Genomic DNA, 26,370 nt, shown 5'->3' with positions numbered 1-26,370 from the left:
GCCTACCCTGTTCCTTTTTTTTTTCATCCAAGCTGCTGAAGTACTTAGAAAAATGACCAAAACTAATCAAAGAAGTTTGAAGTTTAAATGTAAACCTTTCTAAGGACTTGGAATTTACAGAAGGTAAGCATCAACAATATCTTCAGCCGATACCCTGCTGTGTTCAAGTGCATATTTTTATAGGGCTCTCTCCCTAGGTGATTTTGTGCAATTGCCACAAAAGGAACATTTGGGAAACAAATTCTGTAGAGATTGTTTCCATTTTTATAGTTACAGCTAACTGAAAAATCTGCTGTGATGCATCTGCGTGGATAAGAAAATAAACTGGATTTGGAATCTTCATCTGAAGCAGAAAAGACATTATCAAACTAGACATCAGCATGGTATTCTGGATTTTGATCACTGTAATAGGAGATGAGAGAGCAAGCTCATGACATATCTATCATCGTTGCACAGTTGGAAATATCCAGAACATTTAAGGTGAAATAGCCTGGCTAAAGAATGAGGACCAGTTTATCTGGAGGATGATGCATTAATCTAAAACTCTCTCATAAATAATATTATATATCAGGTATGGAGATAGGATGATTGAACCTGTATTGCATCAATTTCAGACCATTATTAAGTAATACCTGCTATTAGCATCCAGGCATGATGATTATGTATCCATGAAACTAAAGTTGACAGTAAATTTCAAAATGTTTTTCTTAGAAGGTAGAGAACAGCAGCCCTATTAGGTCATCTAAAACAATGGTTTTGAAACTTTTCCCTGTTGTAGACCACCTCTTATTGGAGAGGCTCTTTCACAGATCACCTCCTCACCCATCATCCCAGTTCTGGTCCTGACAACTATAATGATTGTTATATCAAGAAAGTAATGTTTGGTCAGTAGGAAGAAGACAAGGTTAAAATAAGTTTGTTTAATTGGCTTGCTTCAGGTTAGGGCCCACCATTTTGCCACCACTAAAAACCGTTCTGTTTTTATTCTTTCCCAGTATTAGTGATACTCCCTTTTGTCCCTTCAGACCCCACTGTGATCTCTCCAGGTCACTTTGTAGTTAGGAATAGCAAGCACACAGAAGGCTAGAATCCTATATTTTGTTTTTTCTGAATATTTGACCATAGTATTTGACCAGATAAACATCTACCAGAACCATAAAAACACTCACACATATTGTGGGGCAATGCTTCTTGTTTTGAGTTTGAATGGTCAAAAAAAGTTTGAAACAAGGTGAAACTTAACAGTATCAACTAAACTTCACTGAGTTTTTTAATTCATTTGAGCTAGAATCAATAAAAAAAAGAAAAGGAGTACTTGTGGCACCTTAGAGACTAACAAATTTATTTGAGCATAAGCTTTTGTGAGCTACAGCTCACTTCATCGGATGCATCAGTGGTTCTCAAACTATTTACCATTATGGGCCACATACGCGACCCACCATCTGTCACATGAGCTGCATTCAATACTATCTGTATGGCCCTGAGGATATCACATGGGCCACAGCTGTGTGCTGATTGGGCCGCAGGTTGAGAACCACTGAGCTAGGTACGTAAAGCAAAATATAAACCCATGTGAATCAAAATCAAAGAAAATGATCATACAAACCTCTGTGATCTAAAACCACTGAGTTTTGCACTACTCATTGCCTCTGAGGCGCTTAATCCTCCACAGTGCAAATGCAGAGAGTGTTGGTGTATGTACAAGCACAAAGTAAAAAGTGTTGAACAGGCCAGGTAGTGCAGAGGAACTTGATCCCATATTAAGGAAAGCCCTGCTGCACAACTCCTAAGTACTGCTATGCTAATAGCAAGAGCCACAGCTGTACAACTCATTTGCATGAAATACATTTACCTTCAACTTTATCAAACTCTCACTTTAGTGCAAAATCTCAACAACAATCTCAGTTGTTCTTGTAGCAACAGAATGACACATCTGATTGTCACACATTCCAGAACTTGGGGAAGTTATTCTTTCAAACTGCTGAGGGATGAAGGGGAGATGGCAAATAACTAAAGTGTGTCACACCCTAATTTAAAGTTTATAGTTAGGGCCCTACCAATTTCATGGTCATAAGATTTTTAAAATTGTAAATTTCATGATTTCATATATTTAAACCTGAAAAATTCACAGTGTTTAACTGTAGAGGTCCTGACCCAAAAAGGAGTTGGAGAAGGGGGTCGCAAGGTTAGTGTAAGGGGACCGCACTATTGCTACCCTTATGTCTGCTCTGCTGCTGGTGGTGATATTCCAGAGCTGGATGTCTGGAGAGCAGCAACTGCTGGCTGGGAGCCCAGCTCTGAAGGCAGTACCACTACCATCAGCAAAGCAGAAGTAAGGATGGCAAGGTATGATATTGCCACCCTTATTTCTGTGCTGCTGCCTTCAGATCTGGGTGCCCGGCCAGCAGCTACTGCTCTCTGGCCACCCAGCTCTGAAGGCAGCACAGAAGTAATGGTGGTAATACCGCAACCAGTCTACAATAACCTTGCGACCCACCCTGCAACTCCCTGTTGGGTCTGGACCCCCAGTTTGAGAAAAGCTGGTCTCCCCCATGAAATCTGTATATACAGGGTAAGGGTACACAAAAGACCAGATTTCACAGTCTGAGACATGTTTTTCATGGCTATGAATTTAGTATTTACTATTTATAATAGTTCTTAAATTACAAATGTGCTTTAAAGGATGTTCTCCTTGTTTGTATTAAACAAACCAGGTGTTTTTGTTTGCTTGTTTTAGAAAACTTAGAGAGGGGGGACAGAAGAGAAGTGGGATGGGTAGAAATCTGTCACATACAATATTCATTCTCTCACATGAGTCAACAGCAGGCATTGAATCCTGGACCCTCAGTTCAAAATTCTACCACGCGAGCTAAAAAAGTAATTGATAGCTTCTATTTAGTTTAGCCATTAGAAGAGGCCTTGTACAAATTTTCCCTGTGGGTTACAAAATTGTTTGCTAGACATTTGTAGCATACTGAAGAGCAAGAATCCTGGCTTCTGTCTCTGGGAGAAGACTGTGGTCTAGTGATTAGAGATAAGATTGCCTTTCACTTTGATTGTGTGGCTAACCTTTGGATCTACCATGCTATAATCCTGGCTTTTGTTCCTCACTGTCCCTGCAGTAACCTTGTATAACCTCACTGTGAACTTATTTGTAAAGTGATGTGGCAGCTCATACTAGCCTTGGGTTCATGGCCTTGGTCAGTAATAAGGATTGTGAGGCACATGGGAATATAAACCATACCAAGCATAGGTGGGATTTAAACTTTAGTCACTTTTTCCCTAGGAAGTTTCAGAAAACTTTTCCCTAGGCTACTGCAGTATTTGGAGGCCTGCCTTAGCCTCAGTGGTTGTGTTTTCTCATCACTGCTAACTAGTGTAGGTTTGGCTTAGTGCTAAGAATAATTGGCATTTCATTTATCATCACACAGGGAACAAAACACAGATTCCAGAGTGCTTTAGTGTTCTTCTGAAAAAAAGGTCAGACACTCCAGTGGAAAACGTCAAAAGAGAATCATTTGGGAACTTTTATTATTCTCTTTGCAACAATCCAATTTTCATCAAGCCACGATGAAAAATTCAAATAGTGCTCAATCTTTACTTGTCATGTTTTATTTTATTGAAATTGCTACAAAATAAAAAGGTTTAAAGTTATTGTTAAGGCTGACTCAGAAGGTTTCAGTTTAAGTATGGAGTCACAATCAGCGATTCTGTAATTTGAGAATTTCTGCTTCCTTTTTGATGTGGAGACCATTTGGTTCACAGTTCTCACAATAAGACAAGGAGTACTAGTGGCACCTTAGAGTGTAACAAATTTGAGCATAAGCTTTCCATGAGCTACAGCTCACTTCATCAGATGCATGCAGTGGAAAATGCAGGGGATTTTACATACACAGAGAACATGAAACAATGGGTGTTACCATACACACTAACAAGAGTGATCAGGTAAGGTGAGCTATTACCAGCAGAAGGGGGGGGGGTGAAGGGAAGAAGAGAACCTTTTGTAGTGATAATCAAGGTGGGCCATTTCCAGCAGTTGACAAGAACGTGTGAGGAACAGTGTGTGGGGGGCAAGGCGGTGGAGGAGAGAACAAATATGGGGAAATAGTTTTATTTTGTATAATGACACATTCACTCCCAGTCTTTATTCAAGCCTAAGTTAATTGTATCCAGTTTGCAAATTAATTCCAATTCAGCAGTCTCTCACTCTCGTTACAGTGCGTATGGTAACACCCATTGTTTCATGTTCTCTGTATATATAAAATCTCCCCACTGTATTTTCCACTGCATGCACCCGATGAAGTGAGCTGTAGCTCACGAAAGCTTATGCTCAAATAAATATTAATTTCGAGGGCGCTACTAGTACGCCTTTTCTTTTTGCGGATACAGCCTAACACAGCTGCTACTCTGAAAGTTCTCACCATGACACTCTGGAGTTCACAGCACTGGCACCAAGACATTACAGATTTCTATGACATAGAACATTTCTTCTGTACTAGCACTGCCATGCAATTAGTGTACACAAAAGAAAAGAAAGTTATAATGTACTAAAGCATAATCAGAAATGGTGCTGCCTTCTGTAGGAGTCCCAAGTGACTTATCAGAATGAATGGAAAAATAGTTTTTGTTCCAAAAGTAGGTCTCTTCTGGCTACTACAGTTTTTATACAAACCAAAACACCACAAGGAAGAGCATTTTTGTGGTATTTTAAGTGGAAACATTGCCAGAGAGCTCTTTGTTGTGGTATTTTGGATGAAGACAAGTAAGTGGTTACTGCAGTATTGTTGCAGAGCAAAATAGTTGTTCATTTCAGAAAGTTATTGCCAGATCCTGCAATTCTATGTCAGATAAAAAAAAAACAAAGACAGAGCAGTGTCTTGACAAAAAATAAATGCATTTTCCATCTAAAATGTTTTTGAGATAGCTGCTTGACTCCTTTTTATTTTCCAGATTATCATTTTCACTAAAAGTACCAATTTGAAAACTTCATTGGCGGGCACGGAGTTGAGCTTTATTGTCAAAAAATGTTTACATTGTATTCAAGGATAAATCTTGGTATAGGAGTTTACACCATTGAAAAAATATCATTGACTATTTTTAAGTTATACATGTTATAAACACACATTTGCACGTGTGCACACACATGGATTTACCACTTTTGGATATTATTGAGATTTTTCAGCATGTTGACCCATAACATTTATTTAACATTCTTTTTATATATTGTTAAGGGGGAGGAGGGCTGGTGTTTTGAGCGGGGCAGCCCCGTTGGCCCAGTGTGGGCTTGGTACAGACTGTCATACAATCATTTGGACTCCCTCTGGGATTAGACAGTTGCACTAAGGAGGGCTCAGGACCCCTGGTGCTGCCAAGCAAACGATCAGTCTGTAGCCCCTGGGCTGGGCAGAGCAAAGCAAGCTGTCTATGGCCCCTGAGCCTCCTGACTGGGGCAGGTGCTGGTAGTTCTGGGCTGGGCAGAACAATCAATCACTCTGTAGCATCCCTGGCAGGGCAGAGAAAGCCCTCAGTAGCCATACCTAGTAGCAAACATGGGAGGGGTAGGGGAACCCAGGCCCACTCTATTGCATCAGGTTCTGACTCAGGGCCCTGTGAAGCTGGGAAATTCCCACTTAAGGTGTAACAGTGCAAGACTCACCCCTGCGGCACTTCCTGCTGGTCTCAGGGAATTAGCACTTCCAGCCTGTGGAGCACCCTCTGCAGGCCAGTGTCACACTGGCCCCCATGTCCCTCCCAGACCCCAGTGCCCCTTTTATCCATGGTGCTGCCCCCAGGTAGTACCCCCACAGTCTCTGGGTCACCCCCTCCCAGGAGAACCCACAACCCCTATCCCCACCTTACCTCAGTATATGGCTACTGTCCAGTCACCATCTAGCCCCCATTCACTGGGGCAGACTGCAGTATATAAGCCACTCATCACAGGCAAAGGGGAGGGTTTGGACCTGCTGCCTCTGCCTACCCATGGGCTTCCCCCTGCAACCCCAGTATCCTCTTAGGCCTTACACTAGGCCTGCAGCCTCAGGGGTTTCCAGGCCAAAGCTCCCCAGCCCCTCTGGCCTTCCCCCAGCCCTGCTCCACTCCAGGTGCACAGCAGGAGCAGACAGTCCCCTCCATAGCTAGAGGGGACTGTCCACTCCTGGCCCACTGCCCTCTTATAAGGGCCAGCTGAGCCCTGATTGAGGCATGGCCACAGCTGAGCCTGCTTCCCCCAATCAGCCTGGGAACTGCTTGCTCCCATCCACAGCCCTCTTTTGGGCTATTTTAAGCCCTTTAAGGCCAGAGTGGGTGACCACCCCGCTACATAAGAGTTTAAGCATTGGCTTCTAATACATCCTCTGGGTCACTTTGTATTGTAAGGCTCATCTCAGGCATCTCCTTGGCTGGTAGCAGCTCAGTGTCCCAGTTAGTCCCCGCCGTCATCTGGTTGTCTGCAGTATAGTCTGGGTCCACGATTCCCAGTGCTTGGTGAGTCACAGGTGCCTCTGCAGGAGCCTGCAGCATATGTCCTTCCTTCTCTTCAGTCAGTCCAGACTCATCTGGGCTGCCTCCTTTTATTTGTCCTTTCCACCTGCAGCATTCACAGCAGAGGCGAGGGGATGTGATCACCTGGGCCTGGGTGGTCCCCTGTTGGTACACCCCATCACATATATTTTTCATGGAAAAGTGGCCAGCATATTGAATTTTTGAAACTCTGTACTGGGTAAATAATGCATTTTTATTTCAGAAATACTACAGACAGATGACAGCATAACTGTATAATGCCTTCCTAAGAATTCCTAAGCACATCCCCAAAGTATGCAAAAATGTTATGTCTGTCTTTAGCATCTTGGTGCCACATTTTCAGTGTAGGGACTACAGATGTCAGAATTAGTTTTTTCCCTGACAAATAACATTATATTTTTGAGTATGTGCTATGTGTAGATTAATTGAGCTTTTGTATCCTCCCCTAAAATGTAATGTTGGGTCTAGATCTGACAAGACCACTCACTTGAGGTTCTCAAATTGATTCACTGCTGCCTAGAGCAAAAGGACTTGTGGGAGACTCCTGACCTTATTGAGGGCAATATGCTTGTAGTGTTGGGTATATTCTGTTCTGAGTTGAAGCTGACTAGTAGAGGTTGAAAAGTATAAAACAGTGTCTGTTTGTTAAAGGTTGCATATTGATGTTTCATATAGATATACTGTACAAAGTGTATGTCCAATGCCTACCTTCAATGGTAGTTTTCAGATCTCAAGTCTCTGTTCCAATATTCAGAGTTCAGTCTTAGCAGTATTTTGTAATGAACAAATTGTACACTCTTGATAGAAGTCGTTTAGGGTCAAATCAATGGAGAGATTCCTCCAAAGTAATTATTCTCAGTTCTGAGGTAATATTATTCCTGAATTTGTATCAGAAAAATGTCATGTCAGCAAATAAACACAGAAGTCTTTAGAGAAAAGCTTAAATTTTTCCTTAGGTTACTGAAACCTTGTTACTGTTGTTTATGGAAAAAATATTGCCAATATTTTGTAATCCCTGGTTTAAAGTTGCAGTCATTATGTCAGAAAAGAAACTCTGGAAGTCTTCTAAAATGGAATTTAAATGGGACAATTTTGAAGCACGGCCTAAGCACTTCATAGATTTCATTCACATCTTGATGTATACCATAGTCTTAAAATGTGATATATTAAATCAGGGGTTGGCAACCTATGGCACGTATGCCAAGGATGGCATGCGAGCCAATTTTTAATGGCATGCTGCTGCCTGCCGGGTCCCAGCCACTGGCCCTACTTAGCCTGCTGCCGAACCCAGGCCGGGACCCCGGCAGGCAGCAGCGTGCCATTAAAAATCCTGCCCGCCCAGCCCACTCTTCTCCACCCCCACTCCCCCAGCGCCTGGTGCAGGGTGAAGAAGCTTGGTCCTACCCCTCCCCCACCCCTCCCCCGCCTTTTCCCCCAGCATGTTGGGTTCCTGCCCTTCCTCCTCTCTCTCCCTGCCACCCATCAGCTGATGACCCTTGCACGGGAGGAGGAGAAGCGGAGCCGCAGCACCCTCGCTGCTCTAGGGAGTGTTGGGGACACCGGGCATGGCCACTAGGTAACTCAAGGGGATGGAAGACCATGAGTGTCGATGAAGCCCCCTCGCTCTAAGCCCAGGTGGCCCCCCCCTTCCCTTTTCTGCCCGGAGATACTCACAGCAGTCACGCTGAGGAGTTTGCAACAGTTTGTTGCAGGCGCAAACTGGCTGAAGCAAGATTAGGCCCAACAGGACAGAAATGTTAGATAATGCTGAACAAACAACTCCATATATGGAGTTGTAGATGATAAGAGGAAAAAGGGGAACTGGCTGGTATACCGGATTGGCTATATGGGTACTCCAGGCAGTTTGCTATTGGATAAGTATGCTAAAGAAAGAATGTGTAAAAATATGTGCAACTGCTTGCACTGGTGTGCAGGATTTGAGATTGTTGTCTCCCTGTACCGCTTGAAGATTCAAATAAACTTTTCTACTTCTCCACCCCATTGTGGTTATTGGGCAACGCACACCAGGCGATGAATCCAGCTGTTGCTTGCCTCGGGCACTCTGTGCTGCCAACAGTTTTTGGCGCCCAACGTGGGGCTCGAGGCTTCAACACAAGCCTTGCCTGGATCCCTTGCGGGGCCCAGCAGGTGAGGACTCCGACCGATGCACAGTGCACACTGGTGTGATTCCCGGGGGCCTCGGAGGGGCATAGCCCAACCGGCCCCGTAGGGCACAACGGTGCAACGTGCCTGATAAGTGGAGAAGCGCCGCAGGTGACGGTGGGGAACCGATCCTTCGGATAAGGTAGGAACCTTTTGAAATCCGGATTGTCTGCTCTGTTTGAACCTGGGGACGCCCAGAGTTACCCTGTAGGCATGGGACAGGGACAGAGCTAGGGAGAGAGGGCACAGTGTACGCCCCTAGAGTGTATCCTAGCACATTGGAAGGTATTTGTATCGGATCCGTTGACTAAGAATAAATTAAAACGATACTGTACAGTTGACTGGCCTCAATATCAACTAGAGGACCAGTGGCGGTGGCCACCAGGAGGGTCAATTAATTACAATATGATCCTCCAGTTACTTTTGTTCTGTCAGCCAATGGGGAAATGGAATGAACATCTGTATGTGCACTTGTTTTTGGCTTTGTGTAATCGAACAGATGTCTTACAGCGATGTAATTTGACTCCGACTGGCTTGGTAGTGAATAATGTTAGTCCCCAGACCCCCACCCCAACTGTGATGGCAGGTCCCGTGTCCCCTTCGGCCCCCATGCCCCCGCCTGATAGGGCCCCTACAGTGGGCTTATATCCTTTACTTACCGAAACTAAGATCTCCCGTACTGGTGCGGAAGGGCGTCCAGCCACGACTATGCAGGTCTATACCCATGTGCCCTTTAACCCTGTGGATTTGGCTGCTTTCAAAGTACAGGCAGGGGAGTTTTACATCAACCTGAGTAGGTTTATTTCAGTTTTTGAGGGCTGCCTTAGCAGCTATAAGCCGGATTGGGACGATTGCAACGTCCTCCTGCGCACCTTATTGTCTGAGGTTGAACGACAACAGGTCGTGTCCATGGCAAGGGAGGAGGCACAGAGACGGTACAACCGGGATTGTAATAATGTCCCTGACCCGGATGAGCAGGTCCCCTGAGTCGACCCCAGGTGGAACCCAAATGATCCTGCGGGTATGACCCGGCTTACCACCTACAAGCAGTTGCTTTTGCATGGACTCCATCACTCAGCGGTCCGACATAATAACTGGGCAAAACCGTATGAGGTAATGCAGGATCTAAAGGAAAGCCCAGCGTATTCGGGACGCGATTCGACAGAACACCAATGCAGACCCCGATGATCAGGAAACTGAGGCAATCATTAAGGGAATTTTCACGAGCAGAGCAGCCCCTGATATTAAGAGAAAGTTACAGAAAAAAGAGAATCTAATGGCATGGCATGGCATGACCATGGCACAAATCTTAGAGACCACAAACTGAGCTTATAGTCTAAGGTGGGAGGCAGAAAAGGAGAAAAAGCAAGTTAGAATGATGGTAGCGGCAGTATAGGCCAGCACTAGAGGAAGTGGCCGGGGAGGAAGGGGCCGTGGACGCGGATGTCCGGACCCGCAGGAGAGACGACTGGGTCGCAACCAGTGTGCCTTGTGTAGACAAGAGGGACACTGGAAGAATGAGTGCCCAGAGAAGAATGGAAAGAGGGCATGATGTTGATCCCTATGATGGCAATGGAGAAACAGGAATAGGGGTGTCAGGGGGGATGGACCTGCCCCCGGAACCCCGAGTAAAGATGCGGGTGGGAAGTTCGGAAATAGATTTTTTTAGTGGACTCTGGAGCGGCACAAACTGCCGTGAATCGATCCCTTCAGTTGCCGGTATCAGACTCCCTTACCGTGGCAGGCGCCACAGGCAGAGGCACCAAGTGCCCAGTGTATGCCCCAGCGGATGCGCTTTGGGAAATAGACCAGCTTGTGAGATATAGTCCTATCTCCCCGAGTGCCCGACGCTTCTGCTGGGACGGGATCTGCTTTGTCGCCTAGGCGCCACCTTGCAGTTTACTCAAGACGAAATAACACTTACCCTACCCCCCAAAAATGCATGGATCATGACCCTTACAGTTGAGCCCTCACCAATGCAAGCCCCAGAATGGAGCCTGTGGGAAGACCGGGTGTACCCTCTAGCGTGTGCAGCGGGGGTCCCAGGAAAAGCTACCCATCAAGCCCCTGTTAAGGTTCAGCTCCTGCCAGGAAAAAGCCCAGTGCGAGTTAAACAGTATCCAATTGCGAGGGAAGCCAGAGAAGGTTTACAGGACACTATAGATCGGTTCCTAACATATGGAATCCTCCGGGAATGCCAGTCAGCCTGGAACACTCCCATCCTGCCCGTACGAAAACCTGACGGCACGTATCGCTTGGTACAGGATCTGAGGGTGGTTAATGAATGGGTTAAAACTCTGCACCTCCTGGTTCCGAATCCGTATACCTCACTGGCTTCTGTAGGAGGCCAGTATACCCATGTTTTGGTCCTCGATTTGAGAGATGCATTCTTCGCTATTCCCGTAGATACCTCGTCCCAAGAAATCTTTTCTTTCGAGTGGGAGGACACAAAAAGGGTTAAAAAGCAACTATGCTGGACAGTATTGGCCCAAGGATTTAAAAATTCCCCCACTCTTTTTGGCCAGGCTTTGGCCAGGGATCTGGAAGAGTGGAACAACGAGGAGGGGGCTCTTCTTTTTCAATATGTAGATGATTCGCTCATTGCTACAGTGGGCCTACTCCCATGCCTCAAAGCCACTGTGGTTCTGAATTTTATTGGCCTCCGAGGATATCAGGTATCAAGAAGCAAGGCTCAAATTGCCCTCCCAATGGTACAATTCCTGGGGTTCCACATAAGGCAGGGGGAGCGTCAGCTTTCCAATGAAAGGAAGGAGGCTGTCTGCCAGGTTCCCGACCCCATTAATCGTAAACGCCTCAGAGCCTTCCTGGGCATGGCGGGGTTCTGTCGGATATGGATCCCGGAATTTGGACTGTGGGCTAGACCCCTGTATGATTGTGTAAAAGGAGCAAATCATGACCCCTTCTATTGGACCCCAGAGGCCGACAGGGCATTTAAAATCTTGAAAAGGAAGTTGATGGAAGCTCCGGCTCTGGGCCTCCTGGATCTAACTAAGCCATTTCAGTTGTATGTACATGAACGAAAGAGGGTGGCCCTAGGAGTGCTCACACAGTTGTTGGGAGCATGGAAACGTCCCGTGGCCTATTTCTCTAAGCAGCTGGACCAAGTGGCAAAGGGATGGCCAGCGTGCCTGCGGGCAGTTGCAGCCACAGCCCTGACGCTGGCTGAAGCTGAGAAACTAACTTTGGGAGGGACAATACAGATATATACCCCTCATATGGTCCGAGCCTTATTGGATGCAAAGGGAGGCCTTTGGCTCACCCAGGCTCGGATGCCTAAGTACTAGGCTAAACTTCTAGAGAACTCTGAAGTCACCTTACAGTCTTGCCCCTCCCTTAACCCCGCCACCCTCTTACCGGAGACTGAGGAACAGGAACATGATTGTTTAGAGATCATAGATGCCCAATACTCTAGCCGTCCGGACTTAAAAGATATACCCCTCCTAAACACAGATCATGAGTGGTATACTGATGGTAGCAGCACTGTGACAGATGGGCAAAGGAGGGAGGGCTATACTGTTGTAACCTTCCATGACACTGTGGAAGCCAAGGGTTTGCCCACTGGGACCTCTGCCCAGCTGGCTGAACTAGTCGCCCTGACCCGTGCGCTTGAACTGTCAAAAGGAAAACGGGTCAATGTTTTTACCGATTCAAAATATGCCTTTGGAGTGCTACATGCTCATGTTGGCTTATGGAAGCAAAGGGGAATGCTGACAGCTCAAGGCTCCCCAGTCAAGTATGGGCCCCAAATCCTCCAGCTCCTAGAAAACATACAACTCCCCTCGGAAGTGGCGGTGATGCACTGTAAAGCCCATCAAAGGGAAGATCAAGATGTGGCCGGGATAACGCTCGGGCAGATAGAGAGGCTAAGCGTGCTGCCACCCTGATATCCCCTCAGACTGAGAATGCCCATATGCATGCCCTTATCCCATCCGTGGGGGAGCTTCGACCCCCCCAGTACTCTGGGGAGGAGAGACAGCTAATTGACAAACTCAGTCTCCAGGAAAAGGAGGGATGGCTCCATTCCCGGGAAGGGAAGGTCCTTCTACCGAAGGGCCTGATCTGACCAGTGTTACAGAAATTACATCAAACCACTCACGCTGGCAGGTAAGCACTTATCCAACTGATGGGAAAATACTTTATAACTTCTAGACTCCGACCCCTGGCTCCCCAAGTGCAGGCGGACTGCTTAGTCTGCCAAAAGAATAACCCCCGACCAGGACATCCAGGGCCACCTGCTGCTCTGGAACCCACTCCGGGCCCCGAACGGGTGTGGCAAATAGATTTTACTGAGTTTCCCCGGACCCAAGGGTACAAATATCTCCTTGTCTTAGTGAATCGATTCAGCGGATGGCCAGGAGCCTTCCCATGCCGCAATTGCACTGCCAGGACAGTGGCCCTTAAGTTTGTTAAGGAGGTCATTCCTCGCTTCGGACTTCCCCAGTGGATGGAATCTGACAACGGGACACACTTCACATCAAAGATCATCCAAAGCATCTCAAATGCCTTGCAGATCCCCTGGAAACTCCATACGCTCTGGAGACCGCAAGCCAGCGGCGTAGTAGAGCGTACCAATCAGACCCTTAAACGACATCTCTCAAAAGTGTGCCAAGAGGCCTCCCTGCGATGGCCTGATGCCTTACCCCTCGTCCTGCTCCGCATCCGCGCTCTCCCAAAGAGTAGATTAGGGCTTAGTCCCTTTGAAATTATGTTTGGGAGTATATGGCCTATGAATGGCACACCGGTTCTGTCAGGGGAGTGGGAGCTGGGTAATGTTTTTTTGTCTCAGTATATGTGTTCCCTGTCTGCTGTTCTCTTGTCTCTTCACAGGTATGCTGAAGACTCCCAGCCTCTCCCCTTGGACTCTCTCTCCTTACAGCCCGGCGACTCTGTGCTTGTTCGCACCTGGAAAGACGAGCCTCTCCAGGAAAAGTGGAAAGGACCCAACATCGTCCTGCTGATCTCCCATACAGCGGCAAAAGTCGAGGGACACAAGAACTGGATCCATCACTCGTGTCTGAAGGCAGTACCCACCCCTTCATCAGCAGAGCAGTGGACCGTCCACCCCGTTGACTCCTCATCTAGTGACGATCTCGGGCTAAAGTTACTGTTTAAGAGACACAAACAGGAGGCACCTTAGTGCCAAAATGGGCCCACTCAAAAACTGGAAACCCTGGACCGGGAGGACCCCGGTAATAATTAATCATGTAACCCTAATAATTTCTATGCTGTTATATCTAAACTGTGCATATCACGAACATAATTCCTTTGTTTTACTTGTGCACCATGTAGTTACTTTAACAAACCAAACTGATTGCTGGGTGTGTGCTCCAACTCCACTTTCCCCCAAAACAGGAGTGCCCCTTGTTAATGTGCCCTTAACCCTAGCAGAATTAGCCGCCACCAAAGAGCAGGAAAGTAGAAACCGAACGGACTCACCGTTCTGGGATAAGATCTCTTTGCAGCAAGCTACCTACCAGGATCAGGAGTATTCAGTTGCAGTGCTCGCTGAGGGAGTGTTTTTGTTTTACCCAAAACCAATCTGATCACTCTAAGCGTCCTGTGGGAAGGAGCTCCTGTGTTATTACACAGTGGGCCGATGGATATTGGATAAAAACCAAGAGGGGAGGTCAGCAGTGTGGATGTAATGGTTCCTCCCCTTTTGGGGAAACTCTTACGAACAATCCTTCCACAAAAGGAGGGTCAGGAAATATAAATTGCCGTTCAGTTAATATTTCCACTATAGCAGGCCAATGATGGGTTTGCAGCGGTCCTCATGGTGAGTGCAATTTGAACAATTTGAGGCACAATTAGGAATACCCCCCCTTGTACCCACTCGGAAGGATGGGAAGCCCCCTGGGGGCATATGAATTGTTTGGAAAAGCGGCCTTAAATATCCCAGGAATCCCTCTAAGAAACAGTCCTTACTGGGCCCTACAGGGTCACTATTTTGTATGTGGCCAAAAGGCTTACAAGATATTGCCAGCCAATTGGACAGGTAGCTGTTATATAGCTCATGGAGTTCCTCATCTTTCAATAACCACCACACTGCCCAAAGGAAAGATTAGGAATGCCCGAGATACCTCTGTTGAGTCACGAGAAGAGACCCTGCGGCGACTCAATGCGGCTTTGGAAGGCAATGCTAAGAATCCCCTCACAACTGAAAAGCTTACAGGGTGATCCATACTGGGAATTGTGCCACTGTTTACCGGGCCAGCCATAGCATTCATAGGCCGCTATATTGTAAGGCTTCAAATGGTGCTTGAAAAAGTCGCCTTAGAATTAGAGGACTCAATTCGTGATCTAGCATCAGCAGTAGTAACATTAAATAAGGAGGTACAGAAGCTCAGAACGTATTCCCTCCAAAACAGGATGGCCTTGGACTACCTTTTGGCATCCCAAGGGGGTGTTTGTGCCCTTGTCGGGTCCCGATGTTGTGTATATGTAAATGACTGCAGTTATGAGATTTATGATAAGGTAGTACAGGCTGAGGCTCATGCCCGAGCCGGCGCACAGGCTTCCTACACTGCCCCCGAGAGTGATTGGTTGCAAAACTTGTTTTCAGGCTGGGGTTTATCATCTTGGCTTGGTGGTTTATTTAGTCTGTTGTTGAAAAGTTTTCTTCCTATCTTGATCGTACTGATGGTGTTATGTTGTGCGATATCATGTGTCAGAGCCCTTTTAAAAAACATGGTAATGCATTCCCTTCAGGGCTACCACAAAGTGCTTATGCAAAGTCCCCTTGTAAAAAGATAAGAGCCCAAGTGAGAACTCAGAACTGAGGCTGTTGAGTATTCTCAAAGGAGGGAGTTGTTGGGGACACCGGGCATGGCCACTAGGTAACTCAAGGGGATGGAAGACCACGAGTGTCAATGAAGCCCCCTCGCTCTAGGCCCAGGTGTCCCCCCCTTCCCTTTTCTGCCCGGAGATACTCACAGCAGTCACGCTGAGGAGTTTGCAACAGTTTGTTGCAGGCGCAAACTGGCTGAAGCAAGATTAGGCCCAACAGGACAGAAATGTTAGATAATGCTGAACAAACAACTCCATATATGGAGTTGTAGATGATAAGAGGAAAAAGGGGAACTGGCTGGTATACCGGATTGGCTAGATGGGTACTCCGGGCAGCTTGCTATTGGATAAGTATGCTAAAGAAAGAATGTATAAAAATATGTGTAACTGCTTGCACTGATGTCAAGGATTTGAGATTGTTGTCTCCCTCTACCACTTGAAGCTTCAAATAAACTTTTCTACTTCTCCACCCCATTGTGGTTATTGGGCAATGCACACCGGGCAACGAATCCAGCTGTTGCCTGCCTCGGGCACTCTGTGCCAGCAACAGGAGGAGGCAGAGAAGAGGTGGGGACAGGGCCGTGGGGAAGCGGGGTGAAATCAGGGCATATCTGCTCCAGCCCCCTGCCATGAGCCACTCTGGGCAGGGGGCTGGGAGTACCCCCATGACTCTAGCCTCCAGCCTTCTTCCCTGACCCTGAACCCCCCCACACACCCACCCCGCCCTCTGCCCTGACCCCTACACCCCTCACACACACCCCAGCCCCCTGCCCTGACCCCTGCACCCCCCCACGACCCCAGTCCTGGCTCAAGCACCCCTCACACATGCCCCCAGCCCTCTGTCCTGACTCCTGCACCCTCTTCACACACCCCCAGCCCTCCACCAAACGGGAGCTCCTGCATCCCCCCACACACATTCCCATGTGCACCCCTCGCACCAAATGGGAGCTGCCCAGGTAAGCATTCCGCACCCAAACCTCCTGCCCCAACCCTGAGCCCCCTCCCTCATTCTAGTTCCTGGCCAGACCCTACACCCCAACTCCCAGCCTGCTCCTTCACCCCAGCCCTGTGCTCAGTGCACTCCCACTCTCAGCTCAGTGCAGAGAGAGAGGAAGAGAGTGGGCTAGAACCAAGGAGAAGGTAGGTACCCACTCTGTGTGGGCAGGGCTGGGATCCCAGACCCGCAGTGGGCTGAGCGGGGCCGGCAACCGGGACCCTGGCTAGCAGGAGCCGGCAGACGGAACCCCAGACTGGCAGTGGGCTGAGTGGCAGTGGGCTGAGCTGCTCAGCCCACTGCCAGTGTGGGATCCCGGCTGCTGGCCTCGCTCAGCCCACTGCCGGTCTGGGGCTCTGGCTGCCAGCCTCTTGCCAGCCGGGGTCCTGGCCGCAGGCCCCGCTCAGCCTGCTGCCAGCCTAGGTGAATGGAACCCCAGAGTGGCAGTGGGCTGTGCGGGCTGGCGGCATAAGATCAGCATTTTAATTTAATTTTAAATGAAGCTTCTGAAACATTTTGAAAACCTTGTTTACTTTACATATGACAATAGTTAAGTTATATAATATATAGACTTATAGAGAGAGACCTTCTAAAAAAACGTTAAAATGCATTACTGGCACACGAAACCTTAAATTAAAGTGAATAAATGAAGACTCGGCACACCACTTCTGAAAGGTTGCCGACCCCTGTATTAAATGCTGGTAGGTGTAATTTTAAGTTAGGTAATAATATGAACAATGTTGACAATGAGTTCTCCCAGCTGCTTATCTCATAATATAGTTTTGGCACTGTTTTATTCCAAAAAAACCTTTAGCTGTATTTCAGAGGTCTCTGATTAGATTAATTCCCTAACATGGGTAAATATTTGTTTGGTGAATTTCCATATGTCAGAAACGTTGAAATATGCAGAACTCAGAAAGGGATGAATGCTCAGATTTTGACCAATTGACTTTGTATGATGTTCCAAATTTTGAGACAGTCTATACATTTGGAGATTAGCAGATTAGCACTTTAGCAGATTAGCAGTAATACTTCATCAACATTTTTAAGATTTGCATCTCTCACCTTTAAGCCTTTCATATTTTGTCATTTCTTTAACATGATTAATAGTGGTTTCAACTGTAATGACTGCAGTTATGAAGGAGGTTCCTATCACTAGAAAACCCAATTTTATTATAGCTGATGGGACAGTAGCTAATGCACCAAACCCCATCTTTTCCCCACTCTGGCCTGTTTAATGTTTTTCATTCCTTTGTGACATGATTAAAAGATGTGTTTAATTTCCTAAACTGTGTTTTTTAATCAGCTGAGGAACAAGAAGGGAAGAGTGGTTGTGCAGTTAGGCCACTAGACTAGCACATAGGAGATAGGGGTTTAATTCCTGGCGTTACCACAGACTTCTTGTGTGACCTTTGGCAAGTCACTTAGGCCCAGATCCATAAAACTACTTAGGTGCTAATTTCCCTGTAACTTGTGTGGCTGCACAGCAGCCTATTTAGTGTCATGCAGGCGCTCGGGGAACCTGCCCACTCCCTTGGCCGCAAGTCAGCCTGCAGCCAGGTCCTGCGGCGACCGAATTGGGCCCAACTGTGGCTGGGGTGGTGCAGCCCAACCCCGCAGTGGCCCTGACCCACCCATGGCTGGGGGGGATTGGCCCCTCCTGGCCTAGACCTACTGAAGCAAAGGGGCGCCTATCCAGCAGCCCTATCCTCAGAGCTTCTGTGGTGGGGAGAGGCGCCTTCCTCCCCCAGCTGCTGTGGGGAGAGAGCTCTGGGGAAGTCCTTTCTCCCTGCCATAGCCCCAGAGCCCCCATCTGCATCCCAAACTCATCTTCTCCAGCCCCACCCCAGACCCTGCACCCCCAACCAGAGCCCTCACCCCCTGCACCCAACCCTCTGTCCCAGCCCTGAGCCCCTCATCCCTGGCCCCACCCCAGAGCCCATACCCCCAGCCAGAGCCTTCACATCCCTGCACCCCAACCCTCTGCCCCAGCCCTGAGCCCCCTCCCATACTCCGAACCCTTTGGCCCCACCTCCACCACATGAATTTTGTTATGTGCACCAATAGGAAAGTGATGTGTTACACATCACCTCCCTATTGGTGCACATAACAAAATTCATTCCGCACATGGGTGGGGAAAATTAGAGGGAACACTGCTTAAGTGCCTAAATCCTGATTTCAGATATCACTGTGATCCACAAAACTGCTTAGCTGGCGTCTAACCCTATAGGTGCCTAAGCTCACTCACTACCTAAGTGTTTGCAGTAAAAGTTCCCTACGTGCCTGTGTTGCGGCCTCAGAGCACCTATACTGCTGCTTCACTCTAGGTACCCTAAATCACTGTGCTAGTCACAAACAAGAGAAAGGTAGGCCTTCCTCTGCCTCATCTGGCAGGTATGCTCAGAGGCCATGTAACTCCTCACAAAACAGCTGGAGGTGGTGCACCACCACTTCTTGTATAACCTTTAGCCCACTGGTTAGGCTATCCATCTGGGATGTGGGAGATGCTGGGTTCAAGTATCCCTTATGCCTGATGAGAAGAATGGATTTGAAAAGCAGAGGGAGGACTTGACCCAGGGATCTCCCACATCTCACATAACCCATAAAAGGAAGTACCTTCCCTTGGCTATTTTGTGTGGAGTGAGGCAGCCTCTGAGCAGACCTAGCAAAATAGGACCTGCATGTGGCTTAGGCAGCTGAGTGCCTGTGACATGTATATGACAATATCCTGGACAAACTTATTGGATTAAGTTAAACCTTACTGAATTAAGTTTATTTTAGGAGTTCATTATATTAAAAAAATTAAAACGTTTATATATGATTGAGGGACTGTATGTATGCAGGGAACTACAGCCTTCCAGAAACTAAAAACGGGGGGGGGGGGGGTGGTTAGGCAAATTCACTAAGGTTGTGACACACCCAGAGAATTACCACTGATTGGAGAGGCTCGCCTATGGTTCCAACTGGATTCCCCAATGAACAACTGACAAAGAAAGGATTTTTGGATAAATAGCTAGAGTTTAAACCAACTCAGGGCCGCTTTCTGATGCAAAAAATGGACAGAACCTCTGGTCCAAGCCCCCCTCCCAGTATATAGGGAGGAGTTGGCAGACTTTGGCCTACTGAGACCCCATAAGACTGAGGGGGGCTGTTTTGAGGTGAAGCTGTGATGAACTTGTGACCACAGGAAAACCTCTCGGTGGAGTTTGAAGGACTGATTACCTATCAGAGCCTTTGTAAGAGTCGGGGTGATCTCTGATAGATGCATGTAGATTATTTTATTGTTTTACTATTTTTTTCTGTAATGCTTTTACCTTAAAATAAATGTGTTTGCTTAAAAAAAGCCAGGTGGTAACTTAAAAACCATGGGCAATCACAACTGTTCATAGCCTGTGAAGAGAAGTCAGAGCGCAGATGCTGGCTTGTTGAGGGAGTCTGCCTTGCTGGAGGATAACACAGTATAGGTAGCGAACTATTCAGAAGGGAGAAAGATGAAGGTCTTTACCCAGGATTGGTGACAGCTGAGGACCTGGGAAACTAAAGTAGGTGCTCTTTGTGGACCATGAGTGGGGAATACAGGTGTAGTTCCTGTGAACTGTGACCAATGCCTGTCTTGCCTTGGTTCATGGATTGCTCTAGGACTTGGCACCCTGACTCCTAGAGGGAGGCAGCAGTGTGGATGCTCAGAAGCAGGAGCATAGATCTGAGGGAACTTTTACTGAAAACATTTAGGCACTTACAGGGGTAGGCAGCAGCTGAGCAGGAGTTTTATAGATCACAGTGGTACATGGGTTAGGTACCTAAGTACCTGTGAGGATGTAGATCTTTGTGCCTCAGTTCCCTATCTGTGAAATGGGGATATTCATATATCCATTCTCCCACCCTTGGTCTTGTTTACTAAGATTATAAATTCTCTGCGGGCAGGGACCATCTCTTAGTATGATTTTTATTATGTGCTGCACCTAATACAATGGGGCCTATAGACAGTGGTGAGCTGGAACCGGTTGTTAAATTTAGAAGCCCTTTTAGAACCGGTTGTTCTGCGAGGGACAACCGGTTCTAAAAGGGCTTCTAAATTTAACAACTGGCCAAAAATGGCGCCTTAGGCGCTGATTCCATGGGTGCTCCAGGGGAAGCTGATTCCATGGGTGCTCCAGGGGAAGCTGGAGCACCCAAGGGAAAAATTTGCAGAGCACCCACCAGCAGCTCCCCGCCCTGCCCCGGGCCCCAGCTCACCTCCGCTCTGCCTCCGTCTCTGCCTCCTCCCCTGAATACGCCACCCCGCTCTGCTTCTCCGTCCCCTCCGTCTCTCCCCCGGCTTCCTGCGAATCAGCTGTTCGCGCGGGAAGCCAGGGTGGACTGAGAAGCAAGCGGCGGCTTCGTGCTCAGGCCCAGGGAGACGGAGGTGAGCTGGGGCTGGGGCGGGGAGGGGGGCATGAGGAGGGCCATCCTGGGGGCGGGGGTGGGCAATTACCCCCTTGTGGGGTGAGGAGGGAACCGGTTGTTAAGATTTTGGCAGCTCACTGCCTATAGGTGCTATTGGAATGCAGATAGCAATAACAATAATGAAACTGTCTCCAGCATGTCTATTGAGCATAAAACTCACCTGATCATTTTTATAAGCACCAAAATTGTTTCCTGTAGTTTACTACAATTATTGTATCATTGAGAATGTTAAGGACACTGACTTCTCACACTCTGTGGAGGGGCCAGGAACAGGCTAACTCTTGGCCAGTCATGTGAGACAGCCTTCTCCATTGGTAATCCCATGTCTGATAGATGAGAAGAGATGGGCATGCAGAATACTACTGTGAAGATACCATCAGTAAGTTAGTGGGGGAAAGTGGGCTGAATCTGTTGCTCTCCCTGCAGTACCTGGAAACTGCAAGAGATAGGAACAATACAGCCACACATTTCCAGAAAGCAAAGGAGAGGATATGAAGCCAGCCAATCACCTCTGAAGATGATGAAAGTTCGGTGCGCCACTGTCTCCCCCTTCAACGACAAAAAAGCCAAGGGCACAGAGATTCTGGGAAAAGGGGATTCTGATTAGAAATAAGTGAGAAACTGACAAGAGTTGGATCAAAATGATAGGATTTCAGCTGAGATTTATGGTTCATAGCAATCAGAAATTAAAAGCAGAAATTGTGGAGCACAAATATCTGTGAGTCAAAAGCAAATACTTTTTTTAAAGAAACCCCTGTGAAAAGAAACCAGTGGGAGTTTTAATCAAAGGGAAACAGCTGGGAGAAACTAAGGAATTTTGAAACTGAATTAGTGATTATATTTTGCAAACTGATTACCTCCAGATTTCCTTCTCCCCACCCCATTTTTCCTAAACAGAAAAAACCCTAGAAAATAAAATGCAAAATCCTAATGTTACTACAACCTTAAAGTTCTGACATTAACCACTCAACAGTATAGAAAACTAAACATTAAGGTTATGGCATCAAAGATTAGCTTGGCCATGTTGCTTAATATGAGCACATAGTATCACCTCAATAAATAAGAAAGGAAAAACAGAGGAAAAATGGATGAGGTATTTACTAGCCGTAAGAACCTGATGCAAGTTAAAAATGGCTACATTAGGGCTGTGGCCATTTGGCTTTATAAAATTTAAAAGGCCAGCTCCAGAAAGCCATTCTGGTAAAAAAAAAAAAAAGTTTCTGTAAGAGGACATCCCACCTTCCCACCCCCTGCACAGAGTGTAGGAATCAGGAACTTGTTGCTCCTTGTTAAATATAAACTTCAGCACATTATTCTTTATTATCAGTGGATACCATAATATGAAACAAGATATGTAACATGACAAAATTCATGTTGCTAGAGCAGCCTTTACTTTGGAATCTTTGATTTCTTGAGTGCTTGATCTTACAAGCTTAATATTGCAATAATGATAGTTTTTAGCATGTCCTTATTATATCAACTGATAGTAAAATTTCCACACCCTCTGTCATTCTGCTTACAGAAAGTACAGAAACTCTGAGGCCACATTGTTAAAAACGTTAGGCCAATCTATTCTCAAAGGAGCTAATCAGCAAAGAATTCTTAAATATGATATATGATTTCTAAAGATTATATAAATATACGTCAGATAGGTAGTGGAGAAAGCAGATTCAGATTCATTACAGGCCTTGATTAAGCACATGCCTAACTTTAGAAACCTGAGTTGTCCCATTGATATCAATGGGACAGTGCAGGTGCTTAAAGTTGAATAACTTCCTATACTGAGATCTATAACAGTACTCATTCCAAAAAACCTTTAAACCTTTTCCGGATTTTGTTTTCTTCCCCTACAAGGGAAGAAAGGGCTGTTTCTTTCAACCCCTACAGTAAATATATCATTGTAATGGACTTACTCTGTCTTCAGGATACATACATAGCATGTTGGATTGCACCATAGTACTTCCACGATTGCACATATTGCACTCCTTTAGTCTAACCACTCAAATATTCATGCCTTTTCAGTATTTGTCTCCACTTTTACATGGTTGATAACCTTACTTGACTTCATAAAGTTAATCCACAATGAGGAATGAAAACAAAACAAACGTAAAAGTCTATTGAAAAGCAATATCAGATGATAGACAGAAAAAACTTCAGGGAAAAATCAAAACAAACAGTCAGTGACAAATTTATTGAAAGACCTATTTGATAAAACACATTTTTTCCACAACGCTGTCATAGAAAAATTCAGTTTCCTAGAAAGGTTGCATTTGGCAGCCTAATTTATTATTCACATATGTTGTTCAATATAAGGACCTTATATATTCTTCAAGGGGGATACCCCACTGGAAAAATATGAACTATAAAACATGTAGTGAGAAATGTAGGTCAAGTAATAAATCTAGTAGGATCACCCATGGCTAGTTTATGTTGGTTTGGAACATTTTTCTCAGTTCTTAGCTCATCCTACAGTGCAAATGTATGAAGATTTCAGTGCTTTTTAAGGACATTGTCATAGATTGTACCCCCAGGGGATGAGGGCCGGCACCTCTTTCATCACAGATGTCCTCCTCTGTCCATAGGCATTGCTGTAGAGCCAGTTTAGGGTGAAGTCCTCTGACCATAAGACTTAGAAGAAGGGGGTTGCCATCTCCCTAGGCATAGTGAAATCTAAAATGGTGAGGGCAAACCAGATAACACTACAGCCCACAAAACTGTCCAGACTCACCCAGCAATTTTTCCCATAAGGGAAAAGATCAGTAGTCTTTGTGGAGGGCATCTGGGCACTTAATCCCCTGTTGTGCAAAGGACACAGGCTGTGCACCCTAGTTTCTAAATAAAAAGGGAAAACAATGTAAAGAAGGTCTCTTCACTTTTTCAGATGGTCCAAGTGGCAGAAGCTCTTCAGCCATTCTCCTGGTAAGCAGCCCCTGCTCTGCTTACCTCTCAATATTACCTTTCACTGGACTTGCATCCTCCCTCTCCAGGTTTGACAGGTCTCTCAGGAATGCTGGGATTGGGGCAGATTGTACCCAGAGTATCTCTTTAATAATTTCCTGGGATGGGAACCTGTCCCACCATGGACTTGATGGTGCTCCCATTGAAATGCAGGGGAGACTTTAATGGGAGCAGAATCATACTTTAGTGAGAATTAGGCCTCTGCTAGAAGAGCTTCTCATTCTCTGATGCCCAAAATGTGAGAGGAGAGTCACTGGTGGTTCGTATAGCTAAATGAATAGATGGGATCCCTGCAGACAATTTGTTGTGAAATTAGTATGGGTGGAAAGGATGGCTCACATGAATAAAAGTGGGAAGGTGGGAAGCATCAAGTGTGTGTGTGTGTGTCTGTGTCACTGTTTCCCAATCTGGGCCTGTCTCCCTGAAGGGATGCCAGACAAATCCATGAGTAGGGAGAGGTGTAGAGCAAAGCAGTGAGGGCAGATGAAACTCCATGACTTTGGATCTGTCCCTGTCTCCACTGCAAATAACTTGAAAGCTGCTACCTTCTCGCCCAATTCCATAGTGGGAGGATCTTGTTGTGCACAGATTTCTCTCTTCTGCTTCCAAAGGACTCAGCTCAGCCATGAGAGCACATGTGACCTGGCACCACTGTGGATCTGAGGGAGAGAAACAAGAGAGAAAGGAAAAGAAAAAAAAAGTCAAAGGAGAAGGCAGGCAGAGAAGATTAGGGAAGAGAACATGGGTAGATGAAACAGAGATGGCAGAAGGTTGCTGGGACATGGTGCCAGAAAGCTGCCCATCTGCCACTCAGTTATAAAAGGGGGTTTCAAAAAAGTTGGGAATCATTAATATACATGGGAAATAGTACATAGATATATATCCCCATATATTGAGACATGCATGCATACAAGGGAAGAGAGAGCTTTATAGAAATATTGTATATTTTTCATCAATAAGCAACACGTTAAAGTCTGATGTCACTCAGACATAAGTGCACAATAATGTGTTTATGTAAATGAAATACTGGAAATGATCATAAATGATGCCCACATAGAACAATATAAGTTAATTGCCATGATTATGCACCTTGTAGACGCAACACTCCATCTCCTTTCCCCCTACCCCCTTTTCCTCACAATGAATAAGAGAAAAAGAAAGGTTAGGAAGGGAATAAAAATCACTACAGCATTCCTAAAGTTACATGTACCTGTACGGTAGCTGCAATTTCCCTTTCACTGCACACCCAGGTAAGGGCAAGTCGAAATCTAACCCTAGGGAGTAGTCCAGAGTTCAGGGTTTGTAATTCTGTCCAGTCCTTAAGTAGGCCACACAAGCGATGAGAGAGGTTCCTTTTCCCCACCTAGGCATACTGTAGCCTAGAATGATTGCTCCAAGTGTTTATTCTGTTTTCTTTTCTTCTCCCCTGCTTCCAAATTCATAGATGAAGCAGCTTCCTCAGTCTTTAATGAATCCTCAGCTTCTTCTATATTCTTAAACAATAACATCATAATTCACTCACGTAAGGGCTGGTGATAAAGCAAAGGGGAGAGCTGTATACCCCTAAAACCTTCGTTTTTATTGGCAAAACCTTTCTTAAAAGCAAAGCAATGTAATTAAGATAAATACTCATCTTTTGCTACTCAGAATTCCACTGTGTTTGCTGCTTTCTAACTGCTTCAAGCTAGATTTTGCATCAAGATTTCCTTGCAGATAACTAAGTTGCTATATGTCGGGGTTGATTATTGCCACATGGAAGCAGCCTCACAGAAATTAAAAAGCAAGTCAGCACTTGAAATGCAGACCTTGAAAGACAATTTTAATTGATTTACTTATTTATTCCTCCCGTCTATAAAAAATATGCTTATCTTGACCTCCAGGCACATGTATTAAAAGCTATAAAACTACACAGGTACATTATTCCATTGACTCAATACCAGCTAAAAATGCGTTAACCACTTCCCTTCACACACTCAACCAGAGAAGTTTACTTAGGCTTTGCCATGGGGTCTGAATGCTCTGGTGCAAAAGGCAGTTTCTCAAGGAGACATTATTAAAAGGTACAACTGCAAACTCTCAATGTGCAAGATAAGAACAGTAGTAATAGGCCAATATGGCTCCACTGGGAGCTCTTTAATGACTTGAAAATCAAAAAGGAGTCCTACAAAAAGTGGAAACATGGATAAACTGCTAAGGAGGGGTATAAAAGAATAGCAGAAGTATGTAGAAACAAAATCAGGAAGGCTAAGGGAGAAAATGAGTTACATCTAACAAGGGTCAGAAAAGGCAATAGGATGGGATAGTTCAAATACATTAGGAGCAAGAAAAAGATGAAGGGAAGTGTAGGTCTACTAGTTAGCATGGAAGGAGAGCTAATAACTGATTGCATCGTAAAGGCTGAGGTGTTTAATGTTTGTTTTGCTTCAGTCTTCACTAAAAAGGTTAATGATGACCAGATACTCAACACAATTGGTATTAACAAC

The sequence above is a fragment of the Dermochelys coriacea genome, chromosome 2 (genome assembly GCF_009764565.3).
Source record: "Dermochelys coriacea isolate rDerCor1 chromosome 2, rDerCor1.pri.v4, whole genome shotgun sequence".
In the NCBI taxonomy this organism is placed as follows: Eukaryota; Metazoa; Chordata; order Testudines; family Dermochelyidae; genus Dermochelys; species Dermochelys coriacea.
The sequence above is the reverse complement of the archived record's forward strand: the minus strand, read 5'-3'. Positions refer to the sequence as shown.